A 20039-nucleotide genomic window follows, 5' to 3' on the forward strand; every position below is an offset into this window, starting at 1 on the left:
GTGGACTGTTGAGAACTGCTGCTGCTGCGCTACATCATTGCATTCGTTATGGGCAATGACTCTGGTGCAGCAGCACTTATTACCACCACCGTACTGCCTTGCACATACATATAATGTTCTGTCTAGAGAACTTACACAAATAAAAGCACACGTGGGTCAATAGTAACTCCTATCTATGTATTACTGCAGAGAATAGACTTGTACTGTACTGTTAAAGTGGAGAGCCGAACAGAATGCTAGTAAAGAGCATGGGGGGGGGGGGAGAGGAGGCATTCCTCCTCTTACCGTATATCGTAGAAAAATCAGATATTATTTTCAAGGGAAGTAGTACCTACACCTACCAAGTCTCAGGGGAGTCTTCCAAAGAAAACATTTAGAAACCTGCCTTTAATCTAAATCAAAAACACATACTTTCTCTGAAAGCAGATGGCTCTTTCCTCCATTTACTTGTTTACTCTTAGTACATTGTAATAGTGTGTGTGTGTGTGTGTGTGTGGTGGGGGGGGGCGGGGTAGGTAGGAAATTCTCTAACTTGATAGGATTAAGTCTCATCACAAGGAAAAAACCATTGTAAGTCAGAAGGGCACCCATCTCAGTTACCTAAATCCTATCTGTCAAGCCTTTCTCCTTGAGCAGGAAAAACCTACATCTTGTATATTTTCCCTACATGCTGCCTCTCATCTTTAGCTAACCAGATGCTAATGGAACAGAGCAGCAGACTAGAAGGGAGAGCAAAGATTAAAACAGACAAGGAGAAGCGAAGGAGTTCTTAGTACACATGGAGATTGTAACCGAGTAGATTGCCCCTTGCTGGGCTAGAGGCCTGAGGCCACCCCAGTTATTAAGGAGACACACCCGATTCCCCTATAAAAAGTAGCAGGACACTGCAGAAAGAGGTTAGCTGGAATATGGAAGCTGCTGGGTATGAGAAGATTTCCATGCATAACCCTAGAACTTGGGGAGTGAGAGGATAGGCAGAAAAAATGCCTAGGAGTGACTTGTTCCGGGGCTAAATGAGGATCTAAGGAAACCTGTGGGGTGGTGTTGGATGAAAAGTTCCTGTGTGGAGTTTATTTAAGGAAGGAGTTCCCTTGAAGGTGGAAAATGGGGTAAGCTGCCTGTAGAGCAATCTCAGACTGTGTGGTGGTGGTGGTTAGGAGTTAGTTTGCCCCAGGACACCAGAGCTGGTGAAATTGACAAGAATGACAGCCAACAGCTGATGTAAGGAATGCGGTATCTACAGACACTGCATTGCTCTAACTATACCGACATATGTCCTATGCCTCGCGTTGAAGTGGTTTTATTATGTTGGCATAGCAGGGCAGTTACATGGGTGGGAGGAGCTTTTCAGTGTGCATACCTCCACTGTTTTAGTGATGAAAGCTGACTTTTGTCAACAAAACTATGTAGTCTATACAAGCCTTACACGCATCCTTTGCTTTATGCAGCTGAGTAGTCCCACTGCAGTAAATGTGAAGCAATAGCCTCAAGGTTCCTTCCCCACTTTGAACTCTAGGGTACAAATGTGAGGACCTGCATGAAAACCTCCTAAGCTTACTTTTACCAGCTTAGGTTAAAACTTCCCCAAGGTACAAACTATTTTACCCTTGGTCTTCCACCTGGGTTCCTGAGAAAGCGTTGTTTGGAAACATCTTTCCCCCCAAAAATCCTCCCGACCCTTGCACCCTACTTCTTGGGGAAGGTTTGGTAAAAATCCTCACCAATTTGCATAGGTGACCACAGACCCAAGCCCTTGGATCTTAGAACAATGAAAAAAAGCATTCAGTTCTTGAAAAGAAACATTTTAATAGAAGAAACAGTAAAAAGAAAAGGATCACCTCTGTAAGATCAGGATGGTAAATACCTTACAGGGTAATTAGATTCAAAACATAGAGAATCCCCCTAGGCAAACCTTAGGTTACAAAAAAACACACAGACAGGAATATTCATTCTATTCAGCACAACTTATTTTCTCAGCCATTTAAAGAAATCATAATCTGACGCATATCTAGCTAGATTACTTACTAAGTTCTAAGACTCCATTCCTATTCTGTCCCCGGCAAAAGCCTCACCCAGACAGACACAGACCCTTTGATGTTCTCCCTCTTCCCAGCTTTTGAAAGTATCTTGTCTCCTCATTGGTCATTTTGGTCAGGTACCAGTGAGGTTATCCTAGCTTCTTAACCCTTTACACGTGAAAATGTTTTTTTCCTCTGGCCAGGAGGGATTTAAAGGTGGTTAGCCTTCCCTTTATATTTATGACAAGCCCTGTTTCAATATTGATTACATGCTGAAGTCAATGTGACTACTCGTGTTAAGTTAAGCAGGTGTGCAAGTCTGTAGGATTGGGGCCTTGGTTATTTTTGTCACTTTTTGATGAACAGGTTCAGAAATAATTGACATTTGTAAATTGTCATAAATGCAGTAAAGCAGCACAATTCTATAATCTCTCCATCTGCCAAGTGGCATTGGGAGGAAATGCTGGGAGTAGTGCTTTAACGTTTTATATGCAGTGACCTTGATCCTTCAATGAGCTCCATGTTGGAGGGCGCCTATTGCTTGCAACTGTAGGGCTTTTATGTGGGCCAGATCCCTGAGTTCCTACTGAAGTCAGTGGGAGTTGAGAGCCCACAACACATCCTGGATCAAGCGCTAAATGTAGAAAAGATTAGAAACAATATATAAGTGCTTTTATAGAAATGCAAATAACACTTATCGGATCATAACAGATAAATCAGAATGCTATTGATTTAATGTTTAACAAAAGAACGTACTTGTGCTTGGATGAAGTTGGGCCTTTTCTGGTTTATACATTGGCTGTGATCGCTATTGGTTATGTAGCACCCTGAGCGTATGGCATATAGAACAGGTGCGTTATGCCAAAGCATAATAAATCTCTGCCTTGAATTAATATCTCTGCAGTCCGGTGGATAGAGCCGATACAAAAGAGTATAGAGCAAACAAAGTGCTACATAGTCCTCAACAATGCAGCCTTTTCCAGGTGTTTTGGGTCTACTGTTATAATTACCAGGAAGCTTCGCATGCTTCCTGCAAGCATTAGGAGAAGTATATTGTGATTGGATGGATGGATATGTCATCTGTCCTAAGGTACGCTGAGGCTGGGTGCACTGATTCAAGTTTCAGAGGGGTAGCCGTGTTAGTCTGTATCCACAAAAACAACGAGGAGTCCAGTGGCACCTTAAAGACTAACAGATTTATTGGGCATAAGCTTTCATCGGTAAAAAACCCACTTCTGCTTAGGCTCAAATAAATTTGTTAGTCTTTAAGGTGCCACCAGACTCCTCGTTGTTTTTTATTTAAGTTCAGCTTCTTGGCTCTTATCCAGTAGGTCAGAGAACAGGGACAAACTAAATATATAGTCTAAAGCCTTGTGATAGAACTACGTTGGTGGGTAAAGACCCTGGACAGACAAGGCATAAATGAATGGCTTTGAATGCTAGATGGCATACTTAATTATGGTTATTTAGCTCTTTATTAAGTATGCCAATAACAAAGAAAGTGGGGTCTCCCTTCTAGCAGAGCATCTCTGCTGTTTTCTGGGTTTCACTTCAGGTTGAAATTTCAGCCTTCCGTTATTGTATTCACCACTAAAGTTTCAAAATCAATAGGCAGCCCAAACACCAACATGCATTATTATTTATGAGATTTTGGGATTCTTCCTTTATGATTTTTGACTTCTCTGGGCTTTGGCAATACATCAGAACAATGTTTAAACCTCCACTGGATATGGGTATCTCAAAGCCTACAGGCTGGTCTCTGTGGCCATGCAGAAGCACAGTGAAGATCTGTGCAGGTCAGGAGAGCAACCTGTTGCAATATGAACTGTCACTCTCTTTCTTCAGTTTGTCCAACGGTGCAACCAAGACCCCACACATTGCAATGCGCTGGATTTCTCTATGGTGCAATATCCTCAAGTTTCTGAGGCTGAAGGTGCCTTGCTGTGGGTGCCCTGCTGTTGTAATAGCCCCAAAGAAATAAACGTTATTTTATGGGGGAGAGGGACCTTGTGATTACCCTGCAAGTGCCCCACCGGTGTGGCAACAGGACCTCTGCCTGCTACGTGTAAAAGGGTTTGCCGTGGGACCCCTGATCTTTGTCTGCGTGCATTGGGGATCTGTGTGTGCAATGGGATCAGCTGACTGCCATACGCATGTGGGGGTGGGGGACCCCCTGAGTACCCCCGGCATGTCTAGCTGAGGGGTGCGCATGGGGCAGAACCACAAGTGACCCCCCATGTGTGGGGGGCCGGGTAGTGCAGGGGGCCGGCCCGAAGGGCTGGTGTTTGTGTTGGGTGGGGGGAGGGCGTAGGGGTTCGAAAGCCAAGTGTGGGGGAGGGGGCAGAGGAACCCCTTAAACTACCCCCCAAATGCTGGGGCGGGCCCCGAATGGCCCCCGGGGCGGGGGAGGCCCCGATCCCGATGTGGCCAGGCTCAGGGAGGGACGAAGCCCCGCCCGCCTCACTCAGTGGCGGGCCGAGGGGAGGAGCGGGCCACTCGTCCCCGCCCCGTCTCCCGGGGCCGCGGCCTGCCGCTTTAAGGGGCTGCGGCTGAGCCGCCGCCGCCTCTGGCCGGTTCCTGGCTCGCGGGAAGTGGGGCCGCTGCGCCGAGCCGGGAGGCGGCGGGACAGGCTGGTGAGTTACACGCAGCCCCCCCTCCGCCCCCCCGGCCTGGCGCTCGCCTCCCGCCGGGCTCGTGCCTCGCGGGCCGCTGCTTCGCGGCCCTGCTCCTGGGCGGCTGCTTCACCCGTCCCGTCCCCCCGGCGCCGCTACCCCCAGCCCCCCATATCGCCCTTGTGCACCCCCCAGCCCCCCATAGCCCCCCCGGCGCAGCTACCCCCAGCCCCCCATAGCCCCCTTGTGCACCCCCCCAGCCCCCCATAGCCCCCCCGGCGCAGCTACTCCCAGCCCCCCATAGCCCCCTTGTGCACCCCCTCCCCCATAGCCCCCCCGGAGCAGCTACCCCCAGCCCCCCATAGCCCCCTTGTGCACCCCCTCCCCCATAGCCCCCCCGGAGCAGCTACCCCCAGCCCCCCATAGCCCCCTTGTGCACCTCCCCCCAGCCCCCCATATCGCCCTTGTGCACCCCCTCCCCCATAGCCCCCCCGGAGCAGCTACCCCCAGCCCCCCATAGCCCCCCTGGCGCAGCTACCCCCAGCCCCCCATAGCCCCCTTGTGCACCCCCCCAGCCCCCCATAGACCCCCGGCGCAGCTACCCTCAGCCCCCCCATAGCCCCCTTGTGCACCTCCCTCCCAGCCCCCCATATCGCCCTTGTGCACCCCCTCCCCCATAGCCCCCCCGGAGCAGCTACCCCCAGCCCCCCACATCGCCCTTGTGCACCTCCCCCCAGCCCCCCACATCGCCCTTGTGCACCCCCTCCCCCATAGCCCCCCTGGCGCAGCTACCCCCAGCCCCCCATAGCCCCCCTGGCGCAGCTACCCCCAGCCCCCCATAGCCCCCTTGTGCACCCCCCCCAGCCCCCCATAGCCCCCCCGGCGCAGCTACCCTCAGCCCCCCCCATAGCCCCCTTGTGCACCTTCCTCCCAGCCCCCCATATCGCCCTTGTGCACCCCCTCCCCCATAGCCCCCCCGGAGCAGCTACCCCCAGCCCCCCATAGCCCCCTTGTGCACCCCCCTCCCCCCATAGACCCCCAATGCAGCTAACCCCAGGCCACCAATGCCTGCTTGTGCACCCCCCCTCCCCCATAGCCCCCCGGCACAGCTACCCCCAGCCCCCCCATATCGCCCTTGTGCACCCCCTCCCCCAATAGCCCCCCGGCGCAGCTACCCCCAGCCCCCCATATCTCCCTTGTGCACCCCCATAGATCCCTGGTGCAGCTACCCCCAGCCCCCGTAGCCCCTTTGTGCACCCCCCATAGACCCCTGGCACAGCTACCCGTAGCCACCTTATGCACCCCCCTCTCCCATAGCCCCCCGGCGCAGCTACCCCCAGCCCCCCCCTTGTGCGCCCCCCCGTAGACCCCTGGCACAGTTACCCCCAGCCCCCATAGCTCGCTTGGCACCCCCCCTCTTCCTATAGCTCCCCCCGGCGCAGCTACCCCCAGTCTCTCATAGCCCCCTTGTGCACTCCTCCTCCTGCTATAGCCCCCCGGTGAGCTACCCCCAGCCCCTCAAGCCCCCTTGTGCACCCCCCCCAATAGCCCCCCCGGCGCAGCTACCCCCCCAATAACCCCCCTGGCGCAGCTACCCCTCAGCCCCCCCCATAGCTACCTTGTGCACCAGCGTCCCCCATAGCCCCTGGCGCAGCTACCCCCAGCCCCCCATAACCCCCTTGTGCAGCTACATCTTCTCCTCCCCCCATAGCTCCCCTGTGCTGCTACCCCGAACCCTCTGTAGCCCCCCTTGTGCAGCCACCTCCCCACATTCGCCCCATAGCTCCCTTCCCGGCGCAGGTACCCCCAGCCTCCCTTAGCCCCCTTGTACAGCTGCCCCTCCCCTCCCACACCCCCCCCCCCGGCTCAGCTACCCCCAACTCTCTATAGCTCCCATGTGCAGCCACATTCACCCCACAGCCCCCTGGCACAGCGGCCCCGATCCTCTTCCCCTCATTGCCCCTTGTGCAGCTACCCCTCCTCTTCCCCTCATTGCCCAAGGCAGTTAGCTCTTCTCCTCTTCTCTCCCCCGCGCCCCCCGATTCTCCTAGCATTTCTGCTGTTTTATTCCCACTTCTTGTGCCAGCACCATTATCTCCCTCCTTACCTTTCTCCACCTCCCCCCCCGGGAATCTCCTCCCTTTTCTATTCCTCTTCCTTTATACTCCAGTCTTCTCTTCTTCCATTTATTTACCCTCCCCCCACATCTTTTATTTCTTTGCCAATTCTTAAAATCTGGGCACTTTTTATTTCTTTCTAACCTCCTTTCCCACTGCTCCCCTTTCTCTGATCCTTTTAAGACTTCTATTTTCTGCTCTCCCAATTCCCTCTCCTAAATCAACTTGAGGATCTAATTCCTCTCCTTTCCCCAATACAGTTGGTACTCTTAGCACATACTCCGACCCACATTTCTCTTAGTACATTTTATTGCCCCTTATCCCAGTTCCCCATGAGCCCTTTATATTTCTCTTTTCTTCCACCATTGCAATCTGCCTGTCACTTTTATTCTCTGTTTATACTCCAGCCCCTAGTCCCTTTTGTGCATCTGTCTCTCCCTCCCACCACTTCCATTCTCCTCTACAACAGCTGGGGTTTCTGCAGTGTCTTTCTCTAGGTGAGCTGTGTTTTGTTTCTTTATGAAAACCTGGCATGATCTTAGCTCTTCTGGGTCATCCTGATGTAGACTTGAATGAAAGATCTGAGGAGGTGGAGGGAAAGGGGGAAAAAAAGAAGACTGAGATAAATGCCTCACTACCGACAGGTTAGAAAAGCTTTCATCATGAGAATGAGGTACCTTAGGATACTGTTTTAAAATTAGTCACAAATGAAGGAATCAGCTTCCGAAAGAGCAAGACTTGGTACTGCAGCTCTGTCCCTGTTGTGTGTGTGTGTGTGTGCGTTCTGAATGTCTACTCCCTCTGATGCCCATTTTTGGATTACACAGCATTAGTCTACGCTGACAGTGTTTGTGTGATGGTTCATATACTGTTGTTTCAGCAATGAAATCGGCCTTGTTTAGATAGGAGTCTCTCTTTTTCTTTAACTTTCAAGGTGCTTCTGTTTGCTAAATGTTTAGCACTGGAAGGTGGCAGAAATACAATTTCTGTGATGCAAGGGATTTTGTGTCAGATATGGAGAGGGAGGAGTGAATATTAAATGGAAGAGATTGCACTGGTAGTTTTTAATGCCAAATTAGAGAAGACTGTATGGAGCTAAGAAACTTGTTATAGTGTGGGTTTCACCTCTCCCTCCCACAAGGGCAGCCTCACTGTAACCAGAATTGTAGTTGGCATGGCATTGAACCAATTCAGAACTGTTTCAGCTTCCTTGTGACTTGAGCTCAACTATATTTGAGTTCACTATGTATCTGTTCCACTGTATGTCTTGAGACCCCATTTTGGGACAATTGTAGCCAAGTCAGAGGATCTGGCTTAAGCACGACTAAAATCGGTAGCTCGGGGGAGAGAGTGCACCCATAACAAACCCCAAGATTTGGATAATATATCTGTGTCCTGTTCCCATTACAGTTTAAACCATGTTGTAACCAGAGGATAACCGTGTTAGAACCAAGTCAGAGGATTCTTTCTATCTGTAATTTAGACAAGGTCTTGAGAAGCCATCTTATCCTTCACACGTGGATGTCTTGCATGTGTAATTAATTTTTATTTCTGGGGAAAAAAAATCACTTCTCTTCCTTGTCAGAGACCTGTTCCCAGTTAACTGTTTGTTGTATGTTAGAGTACCCTTTTGGTAGCTTGGTTCTGTTCTACCACTGAACACTTTGAAATAGGAAATTATAGTCATGTGTGATTAGATATCTCTGCAGAGAGCTCTCAGAAGTCTCAGTTTATCTTGACTGCATAATCAATAAACTATGCAAGGTATTTATTTGCAATTACATTTCTCCGTTTCAGTGCTGTTGGTGTGTTTTGCATTTTAATTCCGTACAGTCTTCTAGGCACAAATCAGATTTACTCTTAGCTCATAGGAATTGCAAGAAAATAAAAACTGTATCTGTTTTCCCCTCAAAAGAGGGGACTGGGATGGAAAGAAATGAGGGAATCTGCAGTAATCAATCTTTTTTTGCCAGCTATGGTTTTGCTAAGTGAAGTGATGTATGAATTGTGCCAAGTAAATGGGTTTTGTTAGTGAGCACCCTACCTGCCAGTCTGTCACTAATTGACTTAAAAAAAGCCAGTCCTATTCCTGTCTGTTCATCATGTGCTTTCAATTGGTGTATGATGTGTCCAGGTCAGTTCTGCAGCACACAAAAAAGGGGTTTTGAGTGTAAAATTGGAAGATAAAGCTGTTGTTAAAAGCACTTTAGTGCAGTGAAGTTGATTGGCATCTCTATTTTCAAAGAATAATTTCTAGAAACTACCTTCCTAAAATAATGTTTACTCCAGTGTCAAATTAATGTATACCTTTCTTTCAGGCTGTGGAAAGATCTGTTCATAGATTTACCCAGCAGCAGTGTGAAATTAAGACTCTGGTTAAGTTCCTTGTTGCCACCCTGTAGTTTGAAGTGGGCATAATAAAATAAAAAAAACCAGGTAAATTTCAATCTGATGCTGACTGAGAATGCCATGAAAAACTGCAGTGAGGCCCTGGGGTGGTTATGGGAGGAGTATCCCAAAAACAAAAGGAGTAGAGGAGACCCACTTCAAATGCAGGAGGCTGGGAATCAGGTAGAGTAGCTTCCCCACCTCAACCAGCAGTGTTAGCTACTAGCTTCTACTCCTTTCCAGGAGCCCAGAGGGCGGGAGAAGACTTATTTGTCAGACATTTATTAGCCAGAAGGTAATATGAAAAATGGAGTCCCCAAGCATTGTCCAAAGACAGTAACCTGGTCGGAATCCCAACAGATGTCAAGGGACATGGGTTGGGCTTGTCAACAGGGTACTTATCCCTTGGCCTCACTTGAGGCCCCAAATCACTCATATCAGCCTATTGGTGGACAGTTGGGCAAGCCTTTTCTGACTTATCTTGGGAGTCAGTCCATTACTGTTGTGCTAGGCTATCAATAACTGGAGAACTGAGTTAGGAACATAGTAGTCTTCGGTGTTTGGTGTGTAGAATATAATCCATAAATGGAAATTGTACGACTTGTCTATTTCTAAGTGAAACCCAGGCAGATTTCAGTGATGTTTTTTCTCTAGGGTAGATAATGACTCTGTGCATTCCAGGCTTCACCCCTGCCAACCCAACCCCCCCCCCCCCCAACAAACAGCTCAAACCAGTAAGGCAACGCAAACTGCTTAACTTTTATGATTTGTAGCTTGAGAGAATGCCCCTCTCCTGACCTTGCTTCAATACCTTGTGAAGAGAGAATATTTCAGGTCACTAAGTTTGCTGCATGATAGTGGGAATTGCATAGCATTACACTTGCCCTTGAAACCCTCTTTGCTCTTAGAGGGGAGAATCCCTATGCTGTGTCTGGAACTTTGAAGTAGTAGAGTAAGAAGAAGATCTGAACTGCTCTCTGCCTTGGAGCTGTCAGATACTAGATGAGGATCTGAGTGGGACTGGAGTTCTGACTTACTTTCTGTTGCCACTTAGCATGTCTTTCCCCAACCCCGCAATGGAGCTGCTCTGAGCAACTGAACTTTGAGAAGGTGTGGTTGAGAACCTTGCTGCTGCTGCTCCTAGGGCTGTGAAAATGAAGCCGCTCTAGATGAAGCTGGCCCAGGGTCCGGCCAAGAGACAGCTAACTCTTTTGGATACTGATAAAAAAATATTCCGTGTAGATGTAGGAAGAGAATGTTTCACTTCTATAATACCTTTTATCCTAGGATCTGAGTGCTTTACAGACTTGATTACATCAAGCTTCTAAGGTCTGTGGTGCTGGGAAATGTTATCCCTACTGTGCAGATGGAGAAACTAAAGCAGTGAAGTCAGGTGACTTGCCCAGGGTTACATAGCAAGTTTATAGTAGAGCAAGACTAGAATGTTACTCCTGATTCACAGTCATGTATTGCAGCCACAAGAAAACTTGCAAAAGAAACTGGTAATCAATGCAGCTAACTATAGCTATTTTATAATTAGAATAGCTACTGAAAGATGATTGGCAATAAAAACATCATTCTCTACTAGTTCTGAATTCCCGCTGGCCCCCTTTTAAGGGCAAGTGGATTTGTGGGGGAAGGAAGGTGGTTTTGGGAGATAGCTAGCACGCAGCATGTTAGTGCCCTGCATGTTGCAGGAAGCTTACTTGTGGCTTCTGGTGCAAAGGGAGAAGAACAATCAAAGAAAATGTTAGGCTCCATGCTGAGAAGTTTGGGTACTGCTTTCTATTGCATTTGTTTTAAAAATGTATACTGAGAGACTTCAAATGTTATGTTGTGTGTGGATAGACATGCAATCTAACCAGGTGAACCAGGTAGCTTAAAAGATGTCTTCACAACGGTGAATCTTCACCCCTCAGTTGCCTTTTGTATCTGACCTGAGCTGGTTGGATCTGAAAGACAGGGATGCTGTAACAATTTTTATAGTGGGAGTGCCGAGAGCCATTGAACCAAACTGTAAACCCTGTATATAACAGAAACCACGTCAAGCCACAGGGCACCCCTAGTTCCAGCACCTGTGCTGAAAGGTGTTACCGGTCATGAACTAGTAATAAATTGATGGATGCAATTCAGAACTTGGTCAAAACAGGTTCATACAGCTGTTGCTACTGCTGACGCTTATTAGGTGTCGTATTGTGAATCTCAGCAAGACTAAGAATGGAATGAACTGTCTTCTTCACTGCCACCTTCCTTAGGTCTTGTCAAGTAAAGACTGAGGCATATCAAAGAGTGCATGGGACATTTGCACTGTTATTGCCTTGCTGTACCATATCTCTAATAAGAGTATTTCAATTTTGTATGCAATCAAGTGTCTTTCACCAGCATTAAAGTATTTTTGATTTTTTGTAATTAACTTTGATCCTTTTTGAATGGTGTTGGAATAAATTCAGTCCTATGTGATGATGAGACAAAAAGAAATCTCATTTTCTCAGACTGAGTGGAAGCAATAGTTTTAAAAATTGCTGCTAGCACAGTGGTAAAATTATCTGACCATGTAAATCAGCAAACCATTGAACTTAACAAAACAAAATAAAAAAAACAAAAACCCTGTAGAAGGTGGCTGAGCAAATTTAACAAATAATTTAAACTTCCCCCAAATTTTGTGAATAGGGGACCACCTCTCAGTGGAAATGTTTTCTTGCCACCCACAATCAACTTCAACGCCCATCAAAATAAATTTAAATGCATTCTGCCCCTTTCTGCTTCCCAGTCACTTCCTGATTAAAATTGATTACTCCCACCGCACATAAGCAAGCTCAAGCACACCATGAGGTCGACTGCCTCTTCAGCAATCTCTCTTTGTCCTCCCTGCAACGAGTTCCATGATCCTGGCTCCTGTATCTGCTTACCCACCTATTTCAAGGTCCGCAGTGCTCCCTCTGTTTCCAGTGATCTTGGCTATGGATCCCCTGACAGATTGCTCCAATGCAAAGGAGGCAGCTCCCTTTGGTAGCAGCTTCTTTCTGTTGTTCATATTAAATAGTACCCTGTTCTCAGGAGTGGTAGCTTCTGGGTTACAGGTAGAGAAGCCAATTTCTCTTATGGAACTGGTGGCAGCTCTGCTTCCATGTTTTTATGTCCTACCTGGAACTGTGCCCTATGGGATTAGAATCGGCAGCGTCACACAGCGGCCTTGTTCTGCTTGGGCTGTAGAGCAGAGGTTTCCAAACTAACTGATCAGATTGTGCCAAAAAGTGGAGCGAGTTGTCAATTAAGTTAATATTTAAATTTGTGCATCCGATGAAGTGAGCTGTAGCTCACGAAAGCTTATGCTCAAATAAATTCGTTAGTCCCTAAGGTGCCACAAGTACTCCTTTTCTTTTTATTTGAATTGTGCTGCTTGCAATTTACTTCTAAAGAAAATAGCTTTATTTTTATTATGTTTGAGAGGTTCAGAACAGGCACACAATGTACAAGGACAATAATGAAACAGCAAAAGCACAATGGGGGAGAAATATGCAAATTTAAGTAATTGATTCTGAAAGGTATGCAGGAACAGAAACGAAGTTAGGAAGGGGATGAGAAAATGGTTAGAATTTGCAGTGCACCCACAAAATTTTGGCAACTAATTTTAAATGTTTGTATAAATTTAACTTTTATTTCTAAAAATTCCTGACACATTTAAAAATGTAGCCAGATTATTATTCCATTGATTTCCTAGCTCCAAAACACAAACAATTTATTCCTCTGGGGTACCTGGCATTGGCCACTATTGGAAAACAGGATATTGGGCCAGTGTGGCCGTTCTTATGCACTGAAACCCATTTTTGGATTGGTGGTTTTGGATTCTGCCTTGTACCTAGCCTCTTAGGGTCATCTGCTCTTTAATTTCAATGAGATCATGCAAAACTATTCAACTGATGACTGAGTTTTTGTGCCAAGTGCAACAGATAGTTCCATTGTTTGTCATTATTTGATTCTGCGTAGGCATTAATCCTGGGTATGCACACAGGATATGACAAGATCAGTGTTATCAGTTGGTAACAATGTAACTAACTGGCCAATCTGAGAGTCTTCCCTCCATAGCAAATGGCTGTTCTTCTCTTTCAGATCCACTCTGTTCAAGTGTCAACATATTACCTGCTTATCTGCTCTGGAAGTACATTTTGATTCTTTTGGGCCAGATTTGTATAATGGAGGGCTGCAGGTTTCAAAAAAAACTACAGTATTCTGAGCTGCAGTGCTCAGGAAGGAAGGGAGACTTCCTCAAAACTATGTGCTTCACGCGGCAGAGTGAGCTGTATTAGTTCATGTTTGCAGAGTACTCTGAAAGTGCAAGGTGCTCAGATAGAGCAAAGTATCAGGTCTTCAAAAATCTACTCTCCTGCTTCTTTCTGTTGACTAGTAAATCTTCCTAGGGAGAGTTAAGCCATCCAGAGCTCCAGCTATTTTTAAAAGAGAACCTTCAGATGCACTGTTGCCTTCAGACAAATGGTTCTGGAGTGCTTCTGCTTAATGTTTTTTCCTAGATTAATATGATGCTTGTCAGTTTCACTAACTATACTCAGAATCCTGTGAACAGTAATAAAACTGGCTGGCATCAATTTTTGCTGCTTGTGCTCTTTGAAAGCAGAGGAAGGATCTGGATTTAAAGGTGAGAAGGGATTCAAAAGTAGCAGAGAGCCCACCCCTCAAAGCAGCTAGGAGCCTCTGGAGTGGATGGCTGGATCGGGAAGATGGGAGAGCGGTCCTGTTCACTTCCAGGAGCCTGAGGGAGAACATGACAGGGATTTAAACTGATGAGCACATACTAGTCAGAGGCTGATAGGAAAGATGATTCCCCAAGCATGGTCCAAAAGTAGCTCCCTGATAGGAATCCTAGCATCTTTCTCCCCTGTCCTTCCGTTACTGGGGATTGAGTTTTTTCACCATGGCTTTTTATCTGGACCTCTCAGTGGAAGCATCCTCCCCCTTCTCATTTTTGTGTGAGCTGTGAAATATTAGACTTAATCCAGTCATTACTCCACTTTTTCCAAGCCCTGCTAAGTATTTTGCCACTTTGTTAGCTGATGCAAGTTCCTGTGCTTTTGTCATAAATATAAAGGGAAGGGTAAACCCCTTTGAAATCCCTCCTGGCCAGGGGAAAGCTCCTCTCACCTGTAAAGGGTTAAGAAGCTAAAGGTAACCTCACTGGCACCTGATCAAAATGACCAACGAGGAGACAAGATACTTTCAAAAGCTGGGAGGAGGGAGAGAAACAAAGGGTCTGTGTCTGTCTGTATGCTGGTCTTTGCCAGGGATAGACCAGGAATGGAGTCTTAGAACTTTTAGTAAGTAATCTAGCTAGGTATGTGTTAGATTATGATTTCTTTAAATGGCTGAGAAAAGAATTGTGCTGAATAGAATAACTATTTCTGTCTGTGTATCTTTTTTGTAACTTAAGGTTTTGCCTAGAGGGGTTCTCTATGTTTTTGAATCTAATTACCCTGTAAGATATCTACCATCCTGATTTTACAGGGGGGATTTCTTTATTTCTATTTACTTCTATTTTTTATTAAAAGTCTTCTTGTAAAAAACTGAATGCTTTTTCATTGTTCTCAGATCCAAGGGTTTGGGTCTGTGGTCACCTATGCAAATTGGTGAGGCTTTTTATCCAACATTTCCCAGGAAAGGGGGGGTGCAAGTGTTGGGAGGATTGTGCATTGTTCTTAAGATCCAAGGGTCTGGGTCTGTAGTCACCTAGGCAAATTGAGGCTTTTTACCAAACCTTGTCCAGGAAGTGGGGTGCAGGGTTTTGGGAAGTATTTTGGGGGGAAAGACGCGTCCAAACAGCTCTTCCCCAGTAACCAGTATTAGTTTGGTGGTGGTAGCGGCCAGTCCAAGGACAACGGGTGGAATATTTTGTACCTTGGGGAAGTTTTGACCTAAGCTGGTAAAGATAAGCTTAGGAGGTTTTTCATGCAGGTCCCCACATCTGTACCCTAGAGTTCAGAGTGGGGGAGGAACCTTGACAGCTTTGGTCATAGTCTAACCTGGCTCGACACACTCATTGTGAGGAAAGGCAAAAAAGTAACTCATGAGAATTGTTTAATAAGAATTTTCCCTCCCTTAGCACAGAAAGGAAAACAACAAAAGCTTAAACGGTATTAAAACAACATAATTCAAGTGATTTGCCAATTAAGTAAAAAAGAAACTTAACAGTACCTGCAACATGTTTGTTAAGTGTATCAGGGAGTCATGACAACCCTGCCTTTTCCCTATTGCTAAGTGAGAGGGGGGCCTAGTTTAGATGGAATAAGGCTGAGGACTACTGACTTTGGTGGTGGTCAAATAATATGTAGATGACTGTGGCCTAACTTTAAAAGGTGTTGAGCATCTGTGGTTTCCATTGATTAGAGAGGTTTTTTTAACATTTCAGCTTCTGCATAGGGTGCAGGGGGGGAAAACTATTGTTCAGCATTCAGCTGATCAGTGCAAAGACATGCATTCTTAGAGCCTCAGAACTCTTGTTTCCATGCCTACACTGTGTACCTTATAGTGGCACAGTTGTGCTGCTACAGCCATGCTGCTGTAAGGTACGCAGTGTTGCCGCTCTTTGCTGGCAGGAGAGAGCTCTCCTGTTGACAACATAAAGCAACCCCCAAAAAGGGATGGTGGGACACTCTCCCTCTGACAAAGCACTGTTCACCACTGGTGCTTTTTGTAAAACTTTTGTCGGTTTAAAAGTGCAGTGTAGACATAGCCTTAGCTTCAGTGTAATGTTAGTCTTTAACAGCGTCACTTTATGCTCCATTACAGTATCTGAGAATGGTATTGCAGTTCTTCAAATGGAAGGGATTTTTAGCTGTGATAAGTGCTGCTCTTACAGTAGTTCTGAGATGCATTTTATCAGTGTTAAAATAATTGTTGGCATCCTGCTTTCAGGTATATTTGACACCGGAATTGACACAAGTAACTTATACTAGCTAGGAGAAGGGTAAAATAAGCTTCCTGTAGTTGCTGTTTGCTAGATACTTTCAAGATAATGGAGAAGATGGGAGGGAAGAGCTCTATATTCGAAGGTGTGGACTGAGGAATGACTAATTGAATATTGTTCAAGAGAATAATCTGTGGGAGGCAGGATATGTGAATTGATCCTGGCTATTTGATTTATAATCTTATTGTGTAAAAAATAGTTTGTTTCTTAGAATTTGCATATTAAATACCCACTGCATTTTCAAACTGGCTGAGGCTCTTCATAGCCTTCAAGCCAAATTACCACGTGGACTAAATGTGTAGAAATTACTGGAAATGGAGAACATAGCTGTTTTAGTCTTCCTCACACTTACTGTGAAACAACTATTTTAATACATTAAGTGGTGAAAGACAAAAATTTTGATATTAAATCACAGCCCCAAAGAGGATATTGCTGTGACGCTTTTTAGTAGTTTAATTGTCAACAGAGAGCCCATTTCAAAATTGTATTTAGAATACTAAAATTATTTCATAATATGAATTGATTTATTTAATGGAAATGCTTAAACTGTTGCTTTTATGACTTAGTTAGAGAGGTGGCATGAATGCTTCAAATTAATAAAATTTCAGGCTTCATCCCAGAAGGATTAAAATAAAGTCTTAGGCAGTATAACTTTATCTTTTCAGTGCTCTACTACGTAAAGCTATAATTTTGATGGTTGTGAATTCATAATATGTCTTGGGTACTTGTCTGTCTGGCCTATACAATAGGTAGATACTGCAGAGGGATGACTCCAAAGAACTAGGAGTCAAACTTGTTAGCTCTAATCCTAGCTGTTTCGCTTTGTGAATATGAATCTCCATTTTCCCACCAGTAAAATGGGGAAAATGCTTACCTATTTCAGAGCCTGTTACGGTAATCAATTACTTCAGTGGGCCTTTTAATTGTTCAGCACAGTCTCAACTTTCATATTAAAATGTGTGTGTGTGTGTGTGTGTGTGTGTGTGTGTGTATATATTGAAAATGACAGTGTAATCAGTAGTGATATTTGAGTTTGCAGGGAGCCTGTAACAATAGCTCTGAGATGTGAGCTGCTCCATTTACTTCAATGGGTGCTAACTCTAACAATGATGGTACTTTAAATGTCAACATTAACTATTTTACTGCTTTTAAAGCACTTCAGGTCTTGTCTACATAGGAAAGTTTGGTAGTTACTTCAGTATAGCTATGTTGGTATAGTTAAACTGCTGCAGTCATACGGGTAGAATTATTAATGGAAATTGTTCCAGAATCAGAGTGGCTTTTTAAGGCTTAGGTTAAACCATTTCCAAAGCAACATAGGATAAACTGGAAAAAGACATTCTTGTGCCAGAATAAGGCCTGGTCTACATACCGATTTAGGCAAATAGCATTAAATAAGTGCCTTATATTGACTTAACTCTGTAGGTGTCTACACTAAAATGTGGCTTCCACCGATGTAACTTGCCCACTACACTGACTTAATAACTTAATAACTCCACAAGCACTTAGGTCGATGAAGTGTCAGTGTAGAAACTGCATTGCTTACATAGACTGTTGCTGCCTTTCAGAAACCATCCCCAAATGCCCCATCCTGACAGTTAAATTGGTGCAAATGTTTCTGGTGAGAACGCATGCCACCGACACAAAGAATGTAGTGTGGACATGCAAAAGCGATTTAATGACTGCAGTGGCTGTACTTCAATGTAACTTAGGTCAACTTAATTCTGTAGTGTAGACTTGCCTGAGGTGTGTCTGTGTTGGGAGTTACACAAGAATAACAGTGGTTTAAATTCACATCTTAACTTACATAGGTGTACCTTTCTTATGTCGACAAGCCCCGAGGAAGTATCGTACAAGGAAGATCTACATACACATTCTACTCTGACAGGTTTCAGAGTAACAGCCGTGTTAGTCTGTATTCGCAAAAAGAAAAGGAGGACTTGTGGCACCTTAGAGACTAACCAATTTATTTGGGCATAAGCTTTTGTGAGCTACATGCATCCGATGAAGTGAGCTGTAGCTCACGAAAGCTTATGCTCAAATAAATTGGTTAGTCTCTAAGGTGCCACAAGTACTCCTTTTCATTCTACTCTGAGTAACTGCTTATTTCAAGTAGGCCTTTACCGACACTGGAGGGAAGAGGATGGGATTCAGCATGTGTGTGTGTGTGTGTGGGGGGGGGGTTGTGGGAGGGATGGATGATTAGTTTCACTTTGCTGAAGTGGGACTTAGTTTGCTGAAATTTGGCAAATGCAGGATTGTTATTTGTATCGTGCTAGGAAGGTATGAGGTGCTTCAAGTGTTACTACTACTGCTATAGAAGCATAGTGAAAAGACCTTTTGAAAACTGTCATTTAGTCCTTACAAAATAGGCACTTTATCTGTCTTAAGAGTGCCAGCTTTTTCAGATCTAAACATTCAACTACATATTAATAACAATCTTTTCCTTTATCTTGTGCATTGAGTTACTTTTGTGGCAGGAAATGGGTGAGATGTGCCTGATCTGTTTTTTTTTGTTTTTTTGCACAGGCGCATTACCTTTTACATGCCATACCGCATTTCTAGAAGCCTGGCTGCTGCTGTGGTCATTTCTCCCCGTCCTGCAAGATGTGTTTTAGCTATACTGGTATTCAGTCTTTCTCCTTCATATATATAAGAGAACAGAATGATCACAAATTTCACCACTTCCTGAATCAAATGGGGAACTCATGACTGCAAATTAGCTTTTCCACCGCAAGAATAGGGAAAAAGAAACAGTGGAAAGAAAGGAGAGAAAAATCTACTTTGTAATATGTATGTGGATATTTTAGGAGAGAAAAGAGGTGGATTTCGATCACAGTAAATTTTGGGGCACATAATTTGGTTTTTTTTAAGCTAGTTGGATAGTAAGGAGAATAATAGAAATGTGTTATAAGTAATGTGTTTACATATGATCTTAGAATATTTGATGTCTCATGTATTGTTTTTTCTTCTTTAATACTTGGATCTTCCAGTGTAGTAACATACCTGGAGTACGTGTTTTACTTTTTCCTGGTTATATTTAATATAGTGCCTTTATGATGCAGGAAGAGAAAAGCAACAAGTACAGCTCACCTTTTTAAAAAAACAAACAAACATGAAAATTCAGTGCATAAAATCTGTTAATGTCTGGTTAACATTTCAACTATAATGCTACAAGTCAGGAGATTTAGTTATGCTTCCCAGAGCAGCTGTAAATCTGCCACATTGTATATGTGTATTGGTGCATACCTCTTACAACATATACTCAATGTTACATGCATGCCCTGTGGATAAATGATAGTTTCTGGGAGAACTACAATATAACTTTGCTTGATTTACAGTATCTTAAATTATCAACCATGATACTGCATTGACCTTTTTATTTATTTATTTTTTGGATGCATTGAATATATAACAAGCTCAGTGTTAGGTTTAACCATATTGGTTTGAGATGATTATGGAGGGTGATTAATCTCTCAGCTGCTGAGCAACATTCCAGGAATATTTGAAAAATTTGCTCATCCCTTGCTGCCCATTGTGTTTACATTGTGATATGCAAGCGTAAGAATAGATGTTCTGCACACAACTGCTCCAGGGAAATGCAGCAGTAAAGAGATTGTAATATAACTCTTCAGTTACATTTTTCCTTCTCTTACTGCCGGTTTGTTACAATATGCCCTATGTTTCAAAATCTTAGTTGCACATAATTAAATTGAAGTTTTAAGCAGTCCCGTTTACTTCAATGTGACTGCTCACATGAATAAAGTCAAATACATGTCTGTTAGGAGGAGAATGTCCTTAGTGTAATTTTATGCAGCACATTTTAGGCAGATAGCAAAAGCTAATAAATAACATTCATGAAATGACACTAAAGGTTGGAGTCTGCCAATATGTAGTGTGCAGGACCATTTGGGTTATAGGCATGATC

General features: G+C 44.7%; 1 protein-coding gene across 7 annotated transcripts in view; it reads left to right on the forward strand.

Annotated features, from left to right (window-relative positions):
* Positions 1 to 4541: 4541 nt before the first annotated feature.
* CSGALNACT2 (chondroitin sulfate N-acetylgalactosaminyltransferase 2) overlaps positions 4542 to 20039 on the forward strand; it is a 52720-nt gene continuing 37222 nt past the window's right edge. For 3 of the 7 annotated variants that reach the window (XM_077822095.1, XM_077822096.1, XM_077822102.1), the window contains exons 1-2: positions 6980 to 7244; positions 18641 to 18737. The gene's annotated coding sequence lies outside the window, so the exon portion shown is untranslated. Of the gene's footprint in view, positions 4652 to 6979; positions 7245 to 18640; positions 18738 to 20039 lie in introns of those variants that run through there. The other 4 variants (XM_077822098.1, XM_077822101.1, XM_077822100.1 and 1 more) reach the window with 4 other exon arrangements.

Source organism: Eretmochelys imbricata, chromosome 7 (genome assembly GCF_965152235.1).
Source record: "Eretmochelys imbricata isolate rEreImb1 chromosome 7, rEreImb1.hap1, whole genome shotgun sequence".
NCBI classification, from domain to species: Eukaryota; Metazoa; Chordata; order Testudines; family Cheloniidae; genus Eretmochelys; species Eretmochelys imbricata.